General features: G+C 40.1%; 1 long non-coding RNA gene across 1 annotated transcript; it reads left to right on the top strand.

Moving 5' to 3' along the window:
- The first annotated feature begins 12,079 nt into the window (after positions 1–12,079).
- LOC123974230 lies at positions 12,080–14,992 on the top strand. The gene is made up of 2 exons (XR_006825790.1): positions 12,080–12,227; positions 14,478–14,992. It is a non-coding gene; the product is annotated as an uncharacterized LOC123974230 (long non-coding RNA).
- Positions 14,993–19,072: the final 4,080 nt, after the last annotated feature.

Below are 19,072 nucleotides of genomic sequence, written 5' to 3'. Positions count from 1 at the left end.
AAGCTGGAGCAGATGCTGCAGAACCTGTACATCTATGTTACTCCTGTGATCAATGTGGACGGATACACATTCACCTGGGGCAATGACAGTGTGAGTGCTTCTCAGCTTTTATTACTCTGAATCACATTTCACCTCTTTGGACTGATTCACTTTAAACGTTTGTTTAATTCAGCGAGCACATCTGTGAATGCATTCATGAGTGTCATGGCTCACTAACACACTGCCTGACCTCTGTGCCTGTGTGTGCGCGTGTTGTTTCCATGTGGACTCGTTTGTGGAGAAAGTCTCGTTCAATCCCTCCTCCAGGCAGTAGCTGTTACGGTGTTGACCTCAACAGAAATTTTAATGCCAATTGGGGAAGTGAGTTGTAAGCTTTCAAGAATCACCAAGTGACTAATTAGCCCTCATTTGCCTTAAGACTAGAATCAGACTGTAGACTAAACAAAACAAAAAGGGGATCAATATCAATGTGTTATTGATTCCCGGTGTCATGTCTGACTGATTTATTGGTTTACTTTCTGGTTTGGAACAAAAACATGGCAACCAGTTAATGCTCCCAAAGCAAGTGGGTACTGATGTGAAATGTTTCCTTTGCTGTGAAACTGGAAGGTCGTACAGTCAAAAACGTTGCAACACATTCTCACTCCCAACTCTTCAAATATGGATGCTTGGTCGGGACCCCATTGGCATTGCTTTTTAACGTCCTGGGTACTCCTTTAGCATAATTATTGCACGTCTAGCGTGCCGCGGTCAAGTTAGCAATAATAAATATGCAACGTCCAGTTAGACTTTCTAAATAAAACTAGTAGGTAACGTTGTGAAACGTCACAATTAGATTAGGTTTAGGCACCAAAACTACTTGGTTAGGTTTAGGAAAAGATCATAGTTTGGGTTAAATAACTTCTACTTGTGTAACATAACTAAATCAATGCTGATTTTTTGTTTCACAAGGAAACAAAAACAATCCATGTATGGTTCATTCTTTTATTATTCTGGTTCAAAACCAAATCGGGAAAAAAAAAAATCTATTTTAAAACCAAAATGGAAAAGCAGATAAACAGAAAACAAAAACACAAAACGGAAAAATATTGATTTTGATATTTAATGTGCCCTTTTTATTTAGCTTTGTGTGTGTTGCTTTATTAACCTGCAGCAGAGACACTGATTAAATGTAGTTAAGATGAGCTTGAACATAAACATAAGTGTGTTTTTAGTCAGAAAAACAGGAGCCTAAACGTTCAGTTTGTAATTCACTAGCAACTGGGACAGGCACAGGAACACCTCAGACTTTGCCTAAGAATCTTAAGAGTTTTTAAGATTTCTTCAGTATCAAATAAATTCACTGATAGTTGTCAGTACATCCAATGGTACACAGCAAACATGAATTGTTATTAGTTAAATCAGCGAGCTGTATACTAACAAATCATGCACAGATTAAAAGGTTCAGGTAATTTTAGTTCAGTCTCTCTACACTGTTTCGACCTGACCTTTATTTTCTTCGTGAGAAGAAACTATGACAGCGGGAGCGGGGTGCTGGATTTGATTTTAAAACAACGATCCGATTTGGTTTTTGAAACGAAATAATGAAAGAACAAACCATACACGGATTAAAAACCCCCTTACTCTCACATTTTTGTTATTTATATACTGCTTCTACTTTTACCATTCAAAAATGTCACTAAGGGGCTTCCCCCAATGGGCTGAACTATGATGCTAAAAGGATTCCCAGTGTGTTAAAAACTGACACCAAGGGGTCTTGACCATGCATCCATGTGTGACGACTTGGGAGTGAAAACAAGTTGGTACAGTAGACCTAGATATCATAGTGTTATCATAGTGATACCATAGCGTCAGAGCTCAAGCCCTCAGCAAGTGTTGGTTGTCACAAGCCTTTTATTATAAATTCACATTTTATAATTGTTTTTGACATAAGAAAGCATACATATTTTAAACATAAAACTGATGTATTATCATTGAACTGCACGTTTTGTGTTTCTGTCCTCAGTGGTCGGTGTGTCTTTTGACAGTTGTGAAAACACATACTGTGGGAAATCACCAGGGTCAGAGCCAGAGGCTAAAGCTGTGATGGAGTTTGTCGGTAACTACCTATCAATCTATGAAATGACATTGAAAACCATACATTACAACAAAAAAATGTTAGGTTTTTAATGCATCATAAATTACATGTGGACATATGGTCTCTGAGCTGAGCATAAAATGTCCGATCATGAAATATAAAGGCTCGTTTAAGTGTATTATTTATGTGTAACCAACACCATTTCTACACATTTGTTTATATTTACTCTGTTGTAGCTTTAAGAAGTCAATGTTTGTTATCTCTTCTTCACTTGCTCATTCTGTCTGTATCTAGGTAGGATGGTTAACCAGACTCTGTGTTTCCTCACCTCACTCTGCTGGTCAACTTATACTGTTGCCATATGGCCACCCTCAGATCTCTGCACCCAACTACAATGAACTGGTGAGTGTGTCTATGAATTAGTATCACAGTAGACCTTTAGATAAAAGATGCATAGCTTTTAAGAACAGAGGTCGAAAGCTCAGTGTTTTAAGCTACTGTCTGTTATGAAAGTAAAGTGAGCCGGGTGTCAGGTGTGTTGAAGATGTTTATGAGACGGCATTGTTTAATGAGACTTGGCGAAGAGATACAGTGCCAGCATACATGTCTTTCCCCTTAGTGCCTATACGCTTTCCCTGCAAGGTCATCTTCAACTGGCCTCAACCAGAACAGCTATTCTGTCCGATTCTTAGACTCATCACATTGAAATCTAATTAGTAGTGTTAGTATTGAAGATTTGCACTCTAGTCTGTGGTAAGTTCTTCTAAGCACATATGTTTCCCAGAGATACTGATACAATGCTGATATTTGATAGCCTGATGCCTGAACTACAGTCTCTTCCTTATCAGTCCAGCTGTTGTCACACTGACAAAGAGAAACAGAGGCAAAGAACTAGAGCTAGAAGGTCAGTTATATACACTTGAACCCAATCGTGACCTGCCTTACCATTCCTATTACCTGAATTAAGCCCACTAAAAAATTCCCTCACATTGTCCTAATTCAGACTTGGGTCCATGACCTGCCTGGCCAACTAGCCAATTAACAATATAATTCATTGTTGAGGGAAACTGAGAGAAATGTACTAACCATCTTTCTTTTTTTCTTAACAGTATGACTCTCATGCACATACTGCACTGCTAAAACATTTCAGTATACATTGTTAGCATAGCATCATGACTTTTTACCTACTATAGAGAGTAAGGGCATTTGGTTTACCAAACACCTGTTGTGTTTTTGTGAATTGTGCAGGTTTCAGTCGGTGAGGCAGCAGCAGCAGAAATGAAGAAGATACATGGAATGGACTACACTGTAGGAACATCTCCACAAGTCCTCTGTAAGACCCATGCTCACATACACACTAACAGCGGTTCTTTCCAGTCCTTGCCTGTCCTCAGTAGCTGTGATCTGCACTCATTGTAACAAGCTCTGACGTTCTTTTCCTTAGTAGCCTAAATAAAATCAAAATACAGGAAGGAAAATTAGGCACAAGTTGAAATTCACATTGATTGTCATTGATGACTTGCATGGGAAACAATGCATTCTCTGCATTATTATTGTCTGTCTCTGCAAACACCATGCAGACCAACCCACAATCAGCAAGGTCATTGTCCCTGCCTACATCCACTGTCTTCTGCGAATTCAGCCTTCAAACTGAAAATCACATTTCTGAAATTATTACCATGTCCAGTGACTCCACATGTCATCTGGATCCAATTCCCACAACCCTAGTAAAAGCATGCTTGCCTTCTATAATTTCCCGAGTAACATCCATCATCAACTCTTCACTGTCCACTGGTATTGTTCCACCCTCTCTGAAAGTTGCCATAATCAGACCAACACTGGAAAAAACTGGTTTAGACTGCAATAATCACAACAACTACAAGCCAATTTCCAACTTACCATTCCTATCGAAAATTCTGGAGACGGTTGTTGCATCTCAACTACAGATCTACCTCAATAAAAACAATCCCCTGGAAAATTTCCAACCTGGCTTCAGACCCATTCTCATCCTCCTGGATTTCACAGCAGCTTTTGACACTGTAGCACATCCCCTCCTCATGGACCATCTGGCAAATATTGGAATTGGGGACACTGTTTATCAATGGTTTGCCTCCTACCTCTCAGAAAGGTCACAATATGTAAAAATCCAAAGGTACAGGTCAGAAACCTCCATTACAGAGTACCGCAGGGTTAAGTGCTAGGACCACTATGACACATCTACCTCCTCCCTCTTGGCAACATCTTCTGGCACTACAATATCCATTTTCACTGTTATGCTGACGATACACAGCTTTATCTGTCCACAAACCCCAGCTCCACACTCCCCTCCAGTAACTCGCTCCCTGTCTACATTATATACAGACATGAATGACAACTAATTACTTACAACTCAACAAAAGTAAGAACCAACATTAGCTCACTCCCCTTAAATGGAACCGCCATACCTTTCTCTATGCAGGTTAAGAGCCTCGGTGTAATATGGGACAATACCCTCTCTTTTTCCACTTACAAAACATCTTCAGACTATGCCCTGCTCTAACTCAACACTCAACGGAAGTCCTAGGAAATGCCTCGGTCACTTCATCAGTCCACAGAACATATCACTCCTCTGCTGATTCAACTACACTGGCTCCCTGTATCACAAGGGATTGACTTTAAAATACTACTATTAACATTCAAAGCCCTCCACAATCTGTCACCTACTTATCTCACTGACCTCATTCAGACCTACACTCCATCTCGTTCCCTGCGGTCTTCCGCAACAAGTCTTTTAGCACTACCAGCCATCAACCTCAGTGTCATGAAATGCGCCCTCAAATAAAATGCATTATTATTATTATCATCATCATTATTTTTATTATTATTATGATTATTAGATGTTGTGGATTTGTGTCATGTGCTTTTTTTTCTTCAGATCCAAACTCAGGCTCAAGCCGGGACTGGGCTCGTCTCATTGGCATCCCATTCTCTTATACCTTTGAGCTGAGAGACAAAGGTCAGTTCAGCGACATGTACTCTACAGCCAAACATAATGTGCTGATTTTCAGTTGGTAATGTTTTTTGTATCAATGATCCTCCAGGTGAGTTCAGCCACTTGCTACCAGAGGAGCAGATCCAGCCAGCCTGTGAGGAGGCCTACGCAGGAGCTCTCTCCATCATCACATATGTACACGACAAGGCCTTCAACACCCTCCCTAACGCTGCTGTCACCGCAGTGCCTGACTTCACCATGGTTTCTGGGCTTGCTATATGGAGCACTGTCTTGGCTGTGTCTCTTACCACAGGGGTCTTGATGTAAGACCTGAGATACTGTGCATCATGGTGTTGGTAAACCTCTCCCAGAGCGGCAAAAAGAAATGATATCATCATTAGTGTTCATAATGAAATATACAGCTAATAAGCTTAATTATTACAGCCTGTGGTCCTATGTTATGATAAAACAGCTACATTATTATGCTATTCATGAAACATTTTTATTGTGACAAGAGGGGACAGACAAGAAAACATTAGTTGTATTCAGTTACATGACGGTTATGTTGTTTCTGATTTCCACAGCAGGGGGCTGTATCGCCCCATTCTATACACCATACCCAGACACATTTTATAACTACATTCTTTCTTTAGCTGTGTCCCTTGGCTGGATGACATTTCATACAGCATAGTTACCCCCTCATCTATGAGCATCTTCTTGTTTTATCATCACATCAATTTCAACAACAGGTTAGATCAGCCACCACAAAGACAAAAAACATATTTAGTCAGTACAAATTTAGTTTGATTGTTTTTGCCTTTATGCATGGCTCTTATTTATACACAGATCCAAAATAACTGTCAACAAACACATAGCATGCTTCATTCATCCCCTCAGTTCAATTTACTAAAATTCCTATCTCTCTCTTGGTCAGTGCAGAGTTTACTGTAAATGCTACACAAAAGTATAAAAAGCCCAGGTGGAAAACCATTGAGATGAAACACATCTGTATCAGCCAAAGACCATGAAAATGTGTGTTATTAAAGCGGGAAAAAATTCAATATCATACAGTTGCACCAGCAATATGTTTCTTTGCACTGCATTGACTTGCAGATAGTACTACTCTTGTTCTTAGTCATCCACTTGCAAACTCAAAACAGTAATCACCCAGCTTTTCTAAAAATAATAAAAAAAGACTGAGTTTTGAAGGCAGTGTCTTTATTTTATTTTATTTGTTTTGTCTGAAATTAAGTTTCAGGTGGCATTAGAAGGTGTAACAGATATATCTGAGAAGGAATTTGTCTTTTTAGTGTCTTCTAGGGGTTTTTCACTTTCGCTTTTATCATTAGAGTTTGAATGTTTAAGGTTCATTTTGATTAGGTTGGAAGAATCCTTTCTTCCTGGCTAATTTTGCTCTATAGCATGTTTCTTTGTGTAGAAGAGTAGATTTCTGTTGTGAACTCTTCTCTCGCCCTTTTTCCTTCTCTCTGAGATTTATTTCCAGAGTGAATCTTCCCCTGCTACTTCAATGACTGGTAGACCAGCAGTTATTCACACACACACACACACACTTAGCCATTGACAATGTGACATTGACATAGTGCAGTTGAATACCTTATGTGAGGGTGAGTGATGGCCACTCACCCTGATGGCTGTTCCCTAAAGGTGTGTGTGTGTGTGTGTGTGTGTGTTTGTGTGTGTGTGTCTGTGTGTGCGCGTGTGTGTGTTTTTTGAGCAGCAGTGGAAATAAAATTATAATCCAGCTCACATGAAACCTCAACAGAATAGAAAGACGGGTCAAACACCAGGGGACCGTGAGAATAATAAGTAGGAATGAGGACACACACACACACATATATACAGCCCTTCAGGGAACAAACTATTCACTCATGAAAGATACTCACACATGACTTGGTGAGGCAGAGCAGACGTCACACACAAACACACACACACGCACGAATATAAGAGCTGGGCAGGGATTCAGAGACACAGATTGAAGGTGATTATAATTCACAGTGAAGTCTGGCTGGTTTAGTTATCACCAGCTCATCCATCTATTTGTGTGTGTGTGTGTGTGTGTGTGTGTGTGTGTGTGTGCATGTGTGGTTAAATGCTCATCAAGGTAGCAGGGGAAAACCGCACCATGGACATATACATCACAAAGATGGGGAAAGAGAGGAAGAAGAAATCAAGCCCACCTATCAAGGGAGAGGTGAATGAAGAATGAATTGAAGGAACAAAGAGATGGGTGCTGAAAGACAATACAAAGTGGAGGGAAAAATAATGCTGGATAACACGTACAGGATAGCACAGTTTGTGATTCAAAAAACAAAATGAAATTCCATAATAAAACAATGTGAACATAACTGTAAGTACCTGATTTTATTTCTGAAATAAATAAATAATTGTCTTTGCATCACCCAGAGCCCCATCAATTAAGTCACTTGGCAAATTTGTATTTCTGGTAAATAAAATGTTTTATCATTATACAAAGGCCACGGAATTTCTTTATTTATTGGTGGCTAAATGTTAAACCACTGTTCTGTATCATAGCAAGGCTATGTAACTTTGGTAAAACACAATCTTACAAATGAAAAGCTCTGTTCATAAGCAACAAGACGCACTCTTGCTCAAGTTCATAAATGCGAATGGGATTTTCGCAGCTACAGCTTTACTTGGTCTGGTATGGCCAGTAGCTTGTATAGCCAACTCTTTCCAGTATTTCTGAAAAAAAAAGAAAGGTTAGAGACTGGTCAATAATTAGAGATCCTGGATCAGTGGTTGAGTAGAGGCTTAACCACAGCAGTCTTAAAGCTAGTGGAGACACTGCCAGTCATAAGTGACAAATTAACAATATTCAGGTAATTGGTTTAGACGCCAACACCAGCTTAGACAACTTTTCAAGAGAGATAGTTTGAGAATTTGTGAGAACAGGGGACAATCTGGGATTCAACATATGAATATGGCACTATAGATTCTGCAGGAGTAGATGGAGTTGAGGAACTAATTGTCAATCTAATAAATAAAAATCAAAAAAATGAGCTGTAACAGATAAGCAGCTAAAAGACGGCTAATTTTGGGCAAGTTTGGCTACAGTGCCAAAAAGAAATTTAGTGAGCATGGTATGCTCACTTGGTGGAGTGCCTGCCCCATGTACAAGGAGTCCTTACTGCAGCGGCCCGGGTTCGTGTCCAGCTTGAGGCCAGCACCCTGTCTCTCTACCTGTTTCCTACTGCTATCCACTGCCCCGTCTCTCAAAATTAAGGCAAAAAGCGTTTTTTCATGCAGTTTACGCTTCATCTCCCGCAGACCTGCTTAATACCACGTCTCTTCAGTAAACCAGGGTGCACACCTCGTTGACCACCTAGTTTTGGTAGAAATATTTGCAGCTGAATCCAGGAAACTAGGAAGGTCTGTGTTTAAGTCAGCGGTACAATTTTCCACAGGGCTTGTCAATCACCAAGTGCATTTAAAGTTGACAAACCAACGTGGAGCGTTAATTCAGCCAAACCAAGATGATTCAATAGAGCATGGAGCTGAGATTTTTCTTTAACCTATTTTTATTTCTATTACGGCTACGGCAAAATCTCATTAAATGGTATTGCTTCAGTGAAATTGCTGAGCCCCTCAAGCAATAGTTCCACATACTATTTTAGTCTCTGATCAATATGGAACCAGTCGCAAAAGGACACATGTGACAGTGACCGTTCTGCCTCTGTCAGAGAGTAATTTCTGTGGAAAAGTTATGTACGTACGTACAGTACAATGGATAGTTTCACAGAATCCAATGTGCTTTGTGCTGATGATATATTTCCTGTAATGTTTCAACAAGGGAAACCGTGTTGAAATGTTAATTACAGCCAGTTAAAGGAAATGATAGTAATATGTTTATTCAGGCTTAATTATGTATTTTTAGGCTGAGATAATACATCTATACCCTCACAAACTCTCCATGAATCCCCCAGGTGGCAGCCAGGGTTCAATTTCCAGACGTTTTGAGGTTGAGAGATTAGAACTTGTGTTTTTGCTTCTCCAAGAGGCTGGTGTGAGAACTTGCCCAGATTTAGCTCTCATTTTACTTACTACTCCTTACTAAGGGGAAAACCCCTATTAAGTCTCTCTTTTCAACACTGTTTTCAAGTTGATTTCCACAGTACAATGTTTCATGACTGAGACTCGTAGGTTTCATGGGGCTCTTCACCTCCTTTCAGACATGTGCGTTTGCATGTGTAACACACACATTCAAGTGATGAATAGAAGTGTGTGTTAGAGGGCTCCTCTTCTGTGGGCCGATGACACGTCTTTGCCGCATACTTTTATTGCTAATCAATGTAGATGACACCATTTTTTACACACTGTCACTGACAATCAATGGGAATTATGCCATGCTTTTTAACTGTCTCTGGTAATCAATGAGGGCGGCGCCATCATCTGCATCTTCTGATCATTACATCTGGTGATCAATAACAAAACTGTCTCAGGGATGACACAGGATCATCATACTAGCACTCCATGATGATAGGTAGATATGTGTGTGTGTGATGGGAGAGAACGGAAATGTGTGAAGCCAAATGTCAGACAGACAGAGGGAGGGAACTGACAAAAGACAAAGGTGGCCGGAAAGAATTTGACATAGAGCTCAGGAAATGGCCACATTTCAAACCATCACTCTGCCATGGTTATCACAGACAGTAAAGAAGACAACACAGCCTCCCTCCCATCCTTCCTTCCTTCCTTTCTTACTGTCTAGTTGCTCACAGTGGTTTATGATGTGTGTATAAAAAGCACTGTAAACATTTCCCAATCCCAAATTTTGCTATTAACCATGAGGTCCATCATGATTGCACTATTTCTGCCAAAGTTTCAAACAGTTTTGGTTATTTTGCATGAGAGATTTCATTACTTGTTTTTGATTTGTTCTCATAGCCTGGTATTACCAAATGAATGAATAAAATGCAAGATTTAACTTATGTCATGTAGGCTTACATAACTTAACTTACGTACATATCTTAACATATTTATTTTAACTCAAATCACAACCAAATGTCTGGAGTGCTATATGCAGTTCCATGAGATCACAACCATGCTCTTCTCACTGGTTGGAAGAGAGCATTTCTGTGCCAACAATAAATCACCCATTATCAATAAAAATAAAATAATAAAACAAGTTATAAACACAACATATTATCACCTTACAGAGTTGATATAGTGAAGGTGTTCTGTTGTGGTCTCCACCAACTCCTTAGAGAAATCCGGCTCTTTAGCTGTAATGCACCACTTTGTTCACCAGCTAGTAGCTACACTTGTCTGCCCGCCATTTGGTGCTGGGCAGGGAGCGTAAGACTGCTGATTCTGGAAATGACACTGTTGACAGCAGTGAGAGGGATTCAAAACAGTAAAGTTCTGTGCTGTAAAAACCAAAACAATGAGCTGAAAGTGACTGATATGCTCCACAGAGTTGAAGGGAACTGCACTCAGGTGGTAAATATCTGTGTGTTTATCACTACGAGCAACCCCTTTCACATTAAACATAGTTATTTCATTAGTTTATATATAAAAAATATTGATCAGAGCAGTTTTAATAAAAAACGTGGTAATAAAAAAGTGGTAATTAAATGTCTATTTAATACCTTTATAAAACTTTCAGCACGTCCTCATACCTAAACAAAATAGGGTGATCACAGGGTGGTCAATTGTCCCAAAACAACATACACAACCGTTCTCCAAAACAATATGTCCAGCGACAGGCATACTGGATTAAGTACGTTAAAGTCATGTGACCTAAGTCACACTTAAACTTAATTCCTTTAAATAAGTCAAATTTGATTTTCTTTCACACGGTACTCAGACCTCAGTCTCCTGAGTGTAAATATAGTAGCATGAAGTCGTGTGTTTACTTGACACATCCACCCCACCACCTCCTCACACAGTACCTTGTCGCTCTTTATACTACATCACCTGATTTCTTCCACCACTAGAGGTCACGGCCTAATAAAAAACATAAAAATGAGTCGTAACAAGCTGCTGAATAATCTAACTAATGCGTCTGTTTTTTACTGGTGAGGACAGGATGGCTGTTTTCTTATGTTTCCAGGAAGATGACAATGTCAGTAAAATCTGCTCCAACCACACACAGTCCAGAGACCTGATGAAGCAGATAAACTGAGCTTTTAAGTGTTCAGCTATCACTAACCAATTATTGTGGTGTTTCTTTTCAAAACTTGAATTCTATTGCTTATTTATTATCAAAATAGATAATAATATTGAAAAAGAGCTGAAACCAAGATTTCAGGTGTCTTAAGTTTTTCTCTGTCTCATTGAGTGTGAAAACGCTTATACACGACTGTGCACTTGTGCCACTACTTCTCCCACATTATCACGGGTGATTGGAAAGCCTATGGTACTTTCATTTTGAACATCACACAATATTTTAGGTTTCCTTTGCAACTACTGATTATATTTTGAAGGCAGAGTGAAACACTGGGTCTGTATAATATAAAATTACATGCTGTAAAGACATACGAAGGTGTGGTGCTGTTGTACAAACATTAAGAATATGGTGTTTCTCTTGTCCCAGTTCTTGCCAGTGACCGTGTGAGCACAAGGGTGATTTATTTTATTTTCTTAACCAGGATAAACTTTCCCACTAGGTCCAGCTTCCTCTGGTGTTGAAAAAGTGCTGGAAATCTTTTGAGAAATAACTGTTCATTTTCTTCTTATTCATTTTTCGTATATCTCATCCTCTCTAAATCTTGTAAGATGTTTCATTATAGAATATTAAAAGTTTCCTCTGTCTTATTCCCCCTGTCAAAAAGCCAACAAGCTTCTTAAAGTTGTTATTTTAACCTCAGTGACTGACAGCTCTTTCCCATCTACGAACAACTGCACCTCCTTGAACCTTGAAAACAAGGCAAGATTTATTCCCTCGACTTCCTGCTTGGCACACTCACTCTAACTGTTGACCCGACATGAGATACATGAGATAACTAGGAAAATATTTTGCATCTGAGTTCCCAGTTCACGCACCAAGAGATAGAACAACAGAGAGTGTAGTAACCGAGACACAGAGGAAGGAGACTTGATGGAGTGAATTAGGAGCATTGCATTGGAATGGAAAGAGGCAGACAAACTAACAGAGACCACACAGCAATCACGCCAGTCACAGACCATCACCAAGAGGTGAGCAGGCCATCTGTGTCTCTGTCCGCCTGTAAAATGACTTGCCATCAGAAGAGGAAATAGGCAATATCACACTAATACACTGAGGCAACACAGGGAATGCCCTGGTGGACAACTCTATTCTGACACTGTTTGTGTTTGCCTACTTAAATGTGAGTGTGATTTTGTCTGTGTTTGCATGTGTGTAGTCAGTATCGTACATCTTTAGCTTTTATATCTGTAGCCTCTCTGGGCAAGTGGACTCTAACTTTAGCATGGATGACCAGTATATCTCTGACAAGAAGAAACAGTGTTTGATCCAGACTTAATTCTAAAACTAAACACAGAGAGATTAACTTTATATTGCAAAGAGTTTGAATTACTCTATTTAAATAATGTGGAAAGGAATCAACTTAAAGGATCAGTGTGTAAGATTTAATGGCATCTACTGGTGAGGACTGCAAATTGCAACCAACTTTCCAGTCTACTACTGCCCCCTACACTTTCAAAGAACATGGGACAGCTATGGTGGCTGACACAGCACAAAAGGTGTCTCCTCTGGGACAGTGGCCAGTCAAGAAATTAGGTTTCTTTAGGTATATTTATTAAGAAATTATATTTACTTAATTATTCAATAAAACCTTAAAATGTTATTGTGACTTGGCCTCTGACAGAACATGGAAAATGCAAGCCAAGAGTGTGAAACACTGTCACTGTTTCTGCACCACAGTCCATTATAAACCTCACATTAGATAAAGTTTATACAAACATTGACAAGGGAAACATGTTAATTCTCTTTGTGATTATGTATTCTTGCCAAAACTGCCCACCATCAATAATGTCTGGCCCACGGACAGATTATGGGGCTTTGATAGCGGCAAAAAATATAAATAAATAAATACTTTGATAACAGTTACTCCCATAATCACTTCCTCTTTAGTGGTTTTGCATACACAATAAAAGCGCGAGAAGCTTGTTTACCGTAATGCTGTGTTTGGAGTTGAACTGAGCTTTTACTTAAAATTCTGAATGACATTAAAAAAGTCTGTAGCCTGCTTGACACACCTCTGAAAGAGCCATCAGAGAACATGATTCCCATAAATGTCCTCTGCCTGGAGATCCTGGGGAAATGCAAAATGTCCGTAGGTTGATGGATGCGGATCAAACGCCAAAACACAAACAGTGCAGCACATGCCGTGATCTAAGAAACATTCGCTGCAGAATTAATTTGTTGAAGAGAGAGAAAAAAACTGTCCCGAGGTGTGATCAAACACTTAACCCTTGGGTTGTGAGTCTTGCACTTTACCGACTGAGCTAACCAAACAACATCTAATGGTAGAAAATATTGCGCTGATGCAAAACTTCTTTGACGATCCTGCTGTATATTATTACTACTTCTTCTTCTTTTTTGAAAGTACAGTATGTATTCAACGCAGTGATGAGTGTCTACACTGCCTGAATTCTACCAAAAGTAGAACAAGAAGAACATAGTGACGAAATGCGCTCTGTAGCGCTGTTTGTCCGTTTTCAGCTACTGTTGAAACATGACGCCACAACATGGCGACATGGTCCATGTAAGGGGGGACCCGCGGTTATGTAGATATAAATGGCTCATTCTAAGGTAATAAAAACATAACGGTTTATTATGTAAGGTCTTTATACACCACTGAAAACATAGTTATGGATCTTATATTGAATTTCTGTCAATAGATCCTCAGAAATATTACACACTGGACCTTTAGCTGTGTGTGAGTTTGGGTGTGTGTATGAGAAAGTAATATGTCCATGATGGATTGAATCTTGGCTTCATCGATCTGCATGTTGATTTATGGTACCACTGGACTGAATAATGAATCTGTGTGTCCATGCTTGTGTGTCCATGTGTGAGTGTGCGCAGATGCATTTCTCAAAGTTTGTGTGTCAGTGTTTGCATTAGTGTATGCGACTGTGTGTCATGACCCGACAGCTGATCGTGAATAATGATGGTAGTCAATAGCTGCACAGATCCTTGAGCACTGTGGAAGGCTGGAGGTGATTGACAAGACGTACACACGCTCTTACAAACACACACACACGCACACACATCATGATCCTCTTCCTCCCCTTCCAGAAACACTTGCAGTGGGACAGAACTGCAAAGTCCAATCTTTCTCTCTGTGTATCTAAAGCAAGAAAACAGATCCTGCACCATGCTGATTGTTTAAACAGAGATGAGATCTGCAGCCACCTCCAACACAGGTTCACTGTTGTTGTGCTTTCCTCTACCTCTAGGTGGCACTGTTAAACAGCAAACAGAGACAACGACGCCAACACAGGCGCTGACAACCATCAAGTGAGGCAGCACGTCTGGATTTGTTTGCTGCATAGTGTTTGGAACTCTACTTGACTTTACTTTTTGCGCATTAAGGACATGTGATGAACAGAAGCACAGGAGTGCCCTGTATACCAGCTGACACACGCTATGAAATCAGATAGAGCCGTTCATTTTCAAGTTCACACAAAATAGCTTACCAAACATATTGCATGTAACCCTGGACTCAGGGAGACTTATGTGTGATGTGGCACTGAATCTGTGTAAACGTAACAGTCGAAATATCTCTGTTCTCTGTGTTATCCAGACTTCAGGGACAATGTGTCTCTGTGGGATGATATGATTGACCCTAAAGCTGGATAAATAACAGGCTCACTCAGCTCTCCTCACTCATTCGAGTGATACATGTATCAGCGTATGTGCGTTGCTGTGAGTCCTTCTGCAGAAGACTTGAATAAAATTCGGGGAAAGACAAGTGTTTGCCTGAGCTGTTTATTTGAAAACTCGAATTGCCATCACAGTAGCATGAAATTATATATCAGATTTGTACAGCAGATGCTTCCCAAATAATGATAGTTAAATATCAAAGGTCTTTTCTTAGTCTGACTGTTTCTCACTCTTTCTTTGTGACTGTGTGTGTGCGTGGAGATGTGTGTAGGCGTGCGTGGGCGGTGGTTCACACAAATGAGCACACAACTGTGAACTCAAGCTTGATTTATTTTACCAGTAGTGTCAACGAAAGGCAGCTTCCTCTCTCAGTTTCTCTGGCGTAAAAGTGGGCTGAGGCTCAGTCCCTTTTATTTTTCATCTTTCCCTTTATGTCTCTTTCTGGGGTTTTTTCATCCTCTCTCTCACTCTCAATATATGGGTGGTTAACCTGTAGACAATTAATCACAGGGACACACTATCATGCATATACACAAGCACACACCCGCAGGAGAAGATGGATAATGCTCTGGAGTAATCAGGCATGGGTGTGCACACATAGAGGCCAACCTGTGTTGGCTCCTCGCCGGCTGTCCTCTAAGAAGAGAATGCCCTTTAGCCTACATAAGAAGCATACTTCATTCCTCCATCATGTCTCGGGGCGTTATAATTACTCATGCTGCTGTGTCGGAGTCATGAAGCTGCTGAGCTGTTGGTGGCATATATTCAGGTTCAGACCAGATGAAGAAATAATGTAGGCTGCTTGCTGATGGTGTGAATAATACATGGCTTTGCACCCAGGGTTAATTTATTCCAAGTGATAGTAAACATTAATGCACTACATGAGAATGAATTCATCCTACTGATGGACATTAAGGAAAGATTTTGTTTTCCTCAACAGAAACACAACATGTGGATTTTGTGTCAGCTATCATGATACAAAACTCGAGAGCAGTCAGGGATGGTGTACCTTTCTGTGTACATCTAAGCATGTGCCCATTTAAAGAGAACTTTTCTCTCTATCTTTTCCTTCATCTCTCTCTTTCTCTGTCATATTCAAATTCATATTCACACAAACAGGCACAAACTAGACCACTTGTCAGACACACTGATGTCCTAGTGTAGAGTACTTGTTGCACTGAAGATGTTTGACAGTAGCCCCGTTTGTGACCTCAGCATTCTCTACGTTTCTCAGTGATTCGGTCACATTGCATTCCCTACACAGACCTTAGGGGTGCAGTCTGTGGCGATATTGGGTGTAAACACTGGTTTCCCCACCTTTATATCTTTACAGGGAGACAGTAGGAATCTCTGGATCACAGAAATACATTTGAGGATGCAACCTGCTGTTTGATAGGGAATGCTATGTGACCGAATCACAAAGTAATGTCCAAACTGCTGAGGTAGCAGGGCTACTTGAACAGATTCTGCTAACTAAACGACAGTGATGGAAACAATAACCTTTTGTAACCAATATACACTATTATACACTATTTTGTATCTTCTTTCTTCACTTAAAGCAACATTATGGAGTAATTGTATCTTAAAATAACAGCTTCAAAATCATTTTGATGGTACAAAGATTTGAAATAGGGTAAATGATGTCGCTGTCATTGCTGCTCTGGGCCGGGGGAGCTTTCTATGGCACTATGTAAGATTGAAATAGTAGGATTCCTATCGTGGGAACAGCATAATGCTTTACAGCAACACAAATCAACAAAACTCTTCAGCAAGCAAGCTATAAGAAGAACAAAAAGTACATCATGTACAATGTAGGTTCTTCGGAAGAAGCTAGCTCGGTATTCTAAGCACAGACATCATGGCGGAGGCTGCAAAGAGACTGAAGAAGACTATGTCGGATTAGCAAGGAAGAGAAAAAGAGAGACTCACTGGGCAAGAGACCGTAAATATCGGACTGGCTTTTTCTCGTTGGTTTGAGCTCCAAGAGCTGAACGGTTGCAGGACAGATGCCGAGCTGGCCTTCTTGCCGTTTTTACTCCTCAGTTATAACCTATTAGCTAGCTTGCTGTGTCTTGCTTGATGTGTGACAGTGTTAGCAAAGTTTTTGAAATCAAAAACACACTCAGACACCTGTCACTATACTGTGAGTGCTCTTGGGTTTGTTTAGTTTTGTTGGCTAGCTTGCCACCCAAGTTTCAAGCAACATTATGCTGAGCTAAGCCGGGCGAGCAGGCAACATAACCAAGCTCAGCCACCTCTATAGACATATCATTAGCTAAAGTGCACATGGACAGTGAAAGCTAGGAAGAGAGTGACCAAGCAAGAGGCTGCCGGATGTCTACACATTGTATACTGCCTCAGTGTTTTGTCAAAACAATAATCTCACATAAGGGCCTGAAGGTAGCACAGCGGAACTGCAGGTAACTGGTGGTGGGAACCAAAAGTTCATTGTTTGTTCTGGAAGGACAGGTTTCAGTAACGCACCTTCAAATAATAATAAATAAAAATAATAGTCAGGGGAAAGCCTGACTAATCACTGGCGTGAGGACACCTGTTGGTGTTTGGAGAGTGTGTGCAGGAACAGCAGGAAATCAGATTGTCTCAGGCCCCATCCACACTACTGCATTTTCAAATTAAAATGGAGACCTTTTGCTACGTTTGCACCCCCTGTCCAGACTAAAACGATGGAAACAAAGACTTAAAACGGAGAAGTTTGGAAACGCTTTTGCATTTCAAAACTCCGGAGGGCGTTTTAGTGAAGACGGGCCAAAACGGAGGACTTTAGAAACGACAATGCAGCTGCTCACGCTTTTCTCTCTGATTGGGTCTTGCAAAGCAGAAACACAATGCTATTTTGACATCGTATTTTTACTATAATATTATGTACAATGCAAATAACGCTTATCTGCTTACACTTGTACTGTGCATGTCGCCGTTTACTATGTGACGATTCCCAGTCTGTTTTCCGCCGCCACACTCCCGTGTTACATTCAGTAACAGTCCCAGCTCGTTATTGGTGCATGCAAAAAAAAAAAAACCTGGTCTGATGCTTCCTCTGTGTTTATTTATTCTTTCGCCAAATCTTCTGTAACTACAGAATAGCTTCATGTTTACACTGGCACGCACATGCCCAGTGTACCTGAATGGGCCTCACAGAGCGTTTTCAGTCGTTTTAATGTAGATGGAGATCAACTCTAAAACGCAGCGAAAACGCTGGTGTGGACGGGGATCGTATTCGTTTTAATTCTCCGTTTGTAAACTAAAATGGAGTAGTGTGGATGGGGCCTCAGAAGGAAAGAGACAACTGGTAGGAAAATTGCCCCGCTTTGACATATTCTAAAAATGCACTGTAGAATTTTTGTTTCTTGTTGAGTGCTTAAGTTTGTAGTGTTAGTGATTTGCAGAGACAAAACAAAAATACTTAATGGGCATGAAGGGGCAAGTTCATGAAGTTTGATTTAAATATATTGATATTTCTAATTGATTCTGTTTGTGTTTAAATGGAAGATTGTCATGTAATGCACCACTTTAAGTTAATCAATTGAATTAACACCTCAAGATTAAATTTTTGTAGGTTTTTCTTATAAAACGATGTTTATTTTGATAGTGCTGGAATTAATTGTGTTCATAGTACTGTGATTGCTTTTACAAAAAGGAAATGCAATACTTATTTCAATAATAAAATGTCTAAAGCGCTGCCATTCTGTTTCAAGAGGAAAGGGAATCAGATTTATAGATGGAATGGGAAGAATGCACAACACACACAGAGTCAGCCTTTTTGCATTTCCATACCTTGTGTGTCAGTAACAAGAATAACTCAATGCACAGACACACACTGTGTCCCCATTAGCCATAAACCCTTATTTAATCCTGATAAAGAATGTGCATAGACAAGAAGACCACTGATCGAGCGCACTCATCATACTGGTACTTGATAATGTGATAAAGAGAACATAGCCTCACACCCAACACATATATACACACTCACACAGGACAACAGAGAGTAACTACACAAAAAGACGCAAGTATAGTTCAGTGAGCCTCCATGCATACAGACAACCTGTTTAAACCAATCATTACATTGCTGCTGGCTCATATGTAACACTAAGGAGAGTAAGGGAGGTAGATGGATGGATGGAGGGAAGAAGCAAGAAAGGGTGGGGTCAGG

This window comes from Micropterus dolomieu, linkage group LG07 (genome assembly GCF_021292245.1).
Source record: "Micropterus dolomieu isolate WLL.071019.BEF.003 ecotype Adirondacks linkage group LG07, ASM2129224v1, whole genome shotgun sequence".
NCBI classification, from domain to species: domain Eukaryota; kingdom Metazoa; phylum Chordata; class Actinopteri; order Centrarchiformes; family Centrarchidae; genus Micropterus; species Micropterus dolomieu.
This window is presented reverse-complemented; position numbering and strand designations above follow the sequence as displayed.